We start from the raw sequence: 6731 nt of genomic DNA, 5'->3' as shown, positions 1-6731 counted from the left end.
TGTCTGTTCTGTTTCCTGGCACTTGACAAAAGCCCGCTGTCCTCTGTGGGTGGAGGCAGCGAGAAGGCAGAGCTGTGTGCTGCTGGCTGGTATCTAGAATGCCACCTGCCTGAGTCTCAGATGAGGAAGAAAGGCGGACACATCTGAGCCAAGAACCAGGATGTTGCTTCTGGAAGCCAAGGCACTGGTTCTCTAAGTACAGAAATACTTTCAATTCCTCCTTGTAAACTGTGCTCTTAGCTTGAGAACCAACACTTTTTTTTGCATTTAAAAGAAAGAGGCCTGTGCGCCCTCCCGTTCTTGCTGCCTGTCAGAAACCCAGTTAGAATCAGTCCTGAAAAGTTTCTTTCTCTTTTCTGGCTAGGATCTGCCCTCCCGCATGCCTGATCCTTGTCGCCTTCAGAAGGGAGCCCAATGCCCTTTATTCACAGATAGGAACAAGGTTGAGTGACTACAGTCAGGAGCAGAATTTATACCCTGCTGGCATGGACGTGGATTTCTAATCATAAGTTCCAACATTGACACTAGTAATTAATGCCTGTGATCAAGAAGAAGGAAATGGAAAAGATCTGGTGTGAAAAACAACGTATATGAACTTTGTAAATAAACCAGTATTTTTTAAAAACCCACCCGAAAATATGTTATTGTTGTTGTTGTTGTTATGTGCCGTCGAGTTGCTTGCGACTCACAGTGACCCTATGTAGAACAGCCCTAAACTCTGCTCTATCCTGGGCCAATCGCACTGTCTCCGATACACCCATCCCGATTGCCCCAGTCACTGAATCAGTCCACCTCATAGAGAATTTAAAAACAAAACAAAACAAAACAAAACAAAAACAACAAAAAGAAAAACATCCCTAAACACTCTTGATCTCAATTTTCTTACCTGTTCAATGGTTAATGGCATCTACCTCTCAGAGTATTTATAGAAGGATAACTAGTAAGACATGTGTAAAAGTCCAAAAGGGGAAAGGAAGGAGGGGAGAGGAAGGGAGTGTGGAGAGGGGGAAAATCACTGGGACGGCAGGGTTTGGTGGGCAGTGGAGGTGGACCAATTAGGAAAGATCAAATCTGGACCTGAAAGGATGGGGTAATAATAGGCATAGATCAATGATGATTGCTTTTGTAAAACTCAATGTACATGAATGGTTGTAGGAAACACAATGTTAATGAGGGAATGTGTGAAACACAATGTATAAGAATTTTGTATGCAAACCAGTATGAAATTAAAACCAATATTTTTCAAAAGAGAGGGATGATACAGCAAACTCTAGAGGTGATTTCAGTATGTGGTGCTGACGTCATTGCCACAATGTGAAAGAGAAACATTTCTTTTCAGACCTTACAGTCATTGGAGGGACAGCAAGAGCTGCCCTGATGGCCTCTGTCCCCCAAATGAGGGTTTCCTTGGGCTCCCACATTCCAGCCTTCTGTTAGGATGGGGAAGGGCCCACAGCAGTGTACTAGGACAAGCTCTGGCTTGCCCCACTTCTCCACCTGGGACTTACTTGGCAAAGTCCACAGAGAAATCATTCTGGCCGCATAAGGATGTTTAAACATAAGCCACCTGGAAGATCATGGAGGTTTAGAGCATGAACCTTGGAATCAAGCAGACCCAAGTCTTACCTCTGTCATTTATTAGCTATGCGATCTTTGTAAACAGCCCAACCTCTCTGAACCTCAGTTTTCCCATCTGTACAATGGGGATAATAGTGGTTAGTATACCATAAGGTCACTCTGAGGTTTACGTGGGATGACGCACTAACGCTCCTCTCATGGTACCCAACACATTAAAAAATGCTTAATAAATGTTACCTATCATTTGAATGCTATTGTTAATAAATGAAGTGTTGTGTCATGTTACCAAGTTGCTAACGCCCAGGCACTTCCTGACCACTCTTGGGCAAATTCTTTCTTGAACAGGGAGGGGTCTGAAGAATGCATTGAGTACTCCCTCAGTCAGTGCTGTTGGGTCAGGTCCAACTCATAGCAATCCTCCCCCGGTTGAGTTCTCTCCTTCGGAGCCACAGATCCGGAACACTGGAGACACGCAGTCTTCGATTTGTCAGTAACACGTTCTAGACTCCGCCACCATAACTCCTCCACCCAAGTCCTAGGATTTAAAGAGGTTTTAAGAAAGAATTTTTATAAAGAGAATGGCAAAACATCGTAACGTCTCCTGATTTCCTAGGTCCTCAAATCACTTCGCAGGCTGCCCTAGGTGAAAAATACTATGGTTCCCTACAGAAAATACTTATTAAACATCTGAGGATACTATTTTGAGCCATTACTTAATAACTTAATATTTTGTTTGAGTTTGCTGCTATGGCTTCTGTTAATCTCTGGGATTAATGGTAACCACTCCCAAATGTCCTCCAGGGCAGAAGCAAACGTCAAAGAGCCCAGAGGTCTCAGAAGAACCAGGAAACAAAAAGCCAAGGTGCCTTAGAATAACAAACTGGCTCTGAAGAAACAGGTTTTATTTGTTCAGGAAGTTTATACAATCATTCTTTCTCCTTCACACCTTAACTCCTTCAGCTCAGATTTTTCACACTCTCGCCTGGATTTAGATAACTGCTGCTATGGCCAGCTTGCCTCTCTCTGCGATGGTCTCAGTGTAATCCTGAACTGCCTTAGACGAGGCTTTTGTGAATTGCTTTTCCTCACCCTCAATCGCCATCCTTCTCATCCATATTGAGTTCCTAGTTTGTCTTTGCACCACAAGTTTATCTTTCACTTACTTTGCATGTCATACTGAAGGCTTAGTGAGATATGTGGTGTGACGAATAGCTCAGCTCAACTAGTATTTGCTGGTTAAAGAGACATGTTATCAGGATGTCATGCTTGGTAGAGGATCAGACCTGGCTGCGCGCGTCCCTGCTGCGATTCTCCGCTCTCCCAGCGCCTAGAGACGCGCGCTGGGCACCACGGAGCGGACATGCGCAGAGCGATGGTGGCCAGGCTGGGACTGGGGCTGCTGCTCCTCCCCACGCAGATTTATTCAAATAATACAACTGCCTTGCCACAATCGAGTCATTCCTCCCAGTCTACCTCGGTTGCCACACAGCCACCCAATACCATCATCAAGGGAAGTGGAGGTCCCCAGCAGTGCACAGCCAGTCTCCTTGTGGTCTCGCTCTCCCTTCTACATCTCTACTGTTAAACTCAGGCCAAGAAAAGCCTCTACTTCCCTGTCTTCTCAACTCAACCCAAATGGCGCCTAGAAATCCAGTGTGACGAGAAAACCAGATCTCCGTCGAATCTACTGATTCCACACTTTCTTTTATTGACCCAAAAAATGTTGAGAATCTCTGATTTCGCTGATTTGAAGAACACGTGAAGAGCTTGACAAGAAAGATGAGGAATGGCAGGATCGTATGTGGTGGGGTTTCCTGTACCAGATGAAGAGTAACAATGTCCCCAAGTCTAGAGATGATTTCCTTAAACGAGTCATAGGAAATCTGGACACTTAAAACTGCTAAATAAATAAATAAAGAATAGTTTTATCTAGAAATTTAAAAAAAAAAGTGGAGGATCAGCAAAAGAGAAGGCCCTCAAAGAGATGATTTGAGATAGGGGCCAAAACAAGGGGCTCAAACATGACAATTGTGAGGACAGTGCAGGGTCGATCAGGCAGCCTTTCCTTCTGTTATACATCACAGTCCGAACCGACATGGCCCCACTTAACAACAGCAGAGGGAGAAAAAAGAAAACAAAACAAAAAAACCGACCAACAATAGAGAGACAGTGATTTGCTTTAAAAAGCTTCAGAGCAGATGGGGATCTTAATTAAACCTTTCCCTAAAAAAATGCAAGCCTGACTTTAAAAAAAAAAAAATTAGATGTAACGGGCAGAGAAAAGAATGAGAAAGGGAAGAAATGACTCTGAGTCGTGCCTAAAACAAAGCCATAGGCATTCTAGGGTTTGAGCTGATTTTCTTTTTAAATTTCTTTGCATTACATAAGAAACAAGTCTTTGTTCATATTTTTTAATTATTAATTTCAATAAAAATTTAGAGACTTTGGATTTCCATTCATTCATTGTTGTACTTTTCTCCCCTTGTTCCTATTTTTTTTTAAACTTTGAAAATTTATTAAGGAAAAAAACATTGTTAATGATAATCCCACCCCTCAAAGAATCATTGCCAATAGAAGGGGTGCGGGTAAAGCACCTCTTTTTAGGCCTTCTACTCAGCCAATTGGCAGCATCACTATGGATGGTGAAGAGATTGAGATAGTTAACAGTTTTAGTTTGCTTGGCTCCACATTCAACACTCTTGGTACCAGCAGCCAGGAAATCAAGAGACGAATTGCATTGGGAAAGTCAGCTGTCAGGGACCTCTCCTGAGTACTTGAAGAGCAAGTACATCAGGCTGGAGACTAAGGTGCGCCTGGTCTGGGCCATAGTCTTCACAATTGAGTGCTATGAGTTGGAGAGCTGGACAGTGACTAGGGATGACAGAAAGAGAATTGATGCTTTCAAGCTTGTGGTGCTGGAGAAGTGTGTTGAGTATACCATGGACTGCTAGGAGAACAAACAGGTTTGTCCCGGAGATGAAGAAACTGGGCTGTTCCTTGGAGGCAGGGATTCTGAAGCTTCATCTGACATCCAATGGGCATATTGCATGGAGCGACCATACCTTGGTAGTGGGAGTAGGTGTGTCAGAAACAGTGAGGTTGGCACAGGATAGGGCAGGGGTTAGGGCTCTTGTACACGGGGTTGCTATGAGTCATAAGTGACTCAATGACCCATAACAACAATAACAATCCACGTAGATGTCCATAAAGAAAATGACTTTTTAAAAGATCATTTCTAATTCTTTCTGGTAGACTAAGGCATGTCTGATTCAGGCCATGATCTTTTCAATCACTTGCTGTTCATCTGAGAGCTGGACAATGAATAAGGATGACAGAAGAATTGAAGTTGTTACGCTCTGATGTTGGAGAAGAGCACTGAACATCCCATGGACTGCCAAAAGAACAAATATGTCTTGGAGATGATGCAGTCAGGGTCCTCCTTGGAGGCAAAGATGATGAAGCTTTGTCTCACATACTTTGGGCATGTTGCTAGTAGAGGCTATACCTTTGAGAGCGACATCATACTTAGGAAGGTGGAAGGGTTGGTGAAAGAGGAACACCCTCAATCAGATGAATTGACACAGTGACTGTAGCAATAGGTGTGAATATGTCAGAGATTGTAAGGATGGCACCGGATAAAACAAGGTTCAGATATGTTCATAGAGTAGCATCTGGTAAGGAGTATCATCTGGTAAAAAGTTGCGCTGCCAACATGAATGCACACAGTTTGAACTTACCAGTTGCATTGAAAGAGAAAGATGTACAATCTCCTCCTTTGCGATTTATAGCCTTTGAAAACCTGCTGGGGGTTCACCTATGGATTAGCTCCCTCTCAAGGGCACATAACAACATCAACCCTGATCACTGTCACAATGGGTAAGGAAACCAGTACTCAGTGAGTCATCTGTCTAGGCCGAAAGTCATTCACAAGAGTCTAAGAGTCAGTCACTCAAGAACCTCAGTTTGAGCGTGACTTGTTCTAGGAGGCCCCTCTAAGGCCATCTCTCATGTAAATGACTAGACGATCAATGTATGTGTACTCAGTATGCTCAAGATGGGGTAACTTCAGGACACTCTTACAAAAGAACTCCTAGTCCCTGTCAGACTTCTGTTTGAACATGCTGTAATTTGACAACCTGAGAAAGCAAGTACATGGGAGGTTGGAGGCTCCTTGTCCCAGCATGCAATGATCTTGTTTACCTTCCCACTTACCTACAAAGGCTGACTTCCTGTCACATTGGAGTCTGGGCCACTTCTGAGACAATTCACATTGGATGGCATCCTGATAAAATTGGATTGAAATTCACTTCAAGAGTTGTTGGAAGAGGAAGCTGTAACGGCCTCAATATTCTCAGGTGAACAAGTAAATGAAAAGTCAGGTGAACTTCAGGGAGTTCAGTTGTTGTTACTGTCAGAACCAACCAATAGCTGATGCTCCAGCTATTTTCAGAGACAGTTAGTAGCATGGGAGGAAATTGTCCAAGTCATTCTATAGATGAGGAATCCAAAGTCTTCCAAGAAGAGCAGATGGATGCCATGGGGTTACAGGGTTGGAAGGATGCCCTTCCCAAAGAGACCAACCAATAGCTGACGCTTCAAAGTCTTCCTATCCATGAGCAAGGTATATTCTTCCATTTCTCCAGGTCTCTTTTTGTTTCTTGTAGTAAGTTTTGTAATTTTCTTTGAATAGATCCTTTTTTCTTCTGGTTAGAATTAACTCCCAAGTGTTTAATCTTGTGATTAGCTATTGTTTATTAGTTCCAGTTCTGTATTCTCTTTGTCACTGTAGAAAAAACTAATTAATTTTAGTATGTTGAGCTTGTATCCCACCACTTTGCTGAATTGGTCAACAATGTACAATTTTACAATTTTCTTGCTGAGTTTTTAGGGTTTTTTAAGTATGCTATCATATCATCTGCATGTAGAGATAATTTTACCTCCTCTTTGCCATTTTGGATACCTCTTATTTCCTTCTCTTGTCCTGTTGCTATCGCTAAGACTTCCAATACAATATTGAATAGGAGAGGTGATAGTGAGCATCCTTGCCTAGTTCCTGTTCTCAAATAGAACACCTTTAATCTCTCTCCGTTGAGAACAATGTTGGCTCTTGGGTTTGTGTATATACTATTTACTATGTTGAAGAAGTTCCCCCC

This window comes from Elephantulus edwardii, unplaced genomic scaffold (genome assembly GCF_000299155.1).
Source record: "Elephantulus edwardii isolate Elephantulus edwardi_28Jun2011 unplaced genomic scaffold, EleEdw1.0 scaffold00062, whole genome shotgun sequence".
Taxonomy (NCBI): domain Eukaryota; kingdom Metazoa; phylum Chordata; class Mammalia; order Macroscelidea; family Macroscelididae; genus Elephantulus; species Elephantulus edwardii.
Note: the sequence above shows the minus strand (reverse complement) of the source record.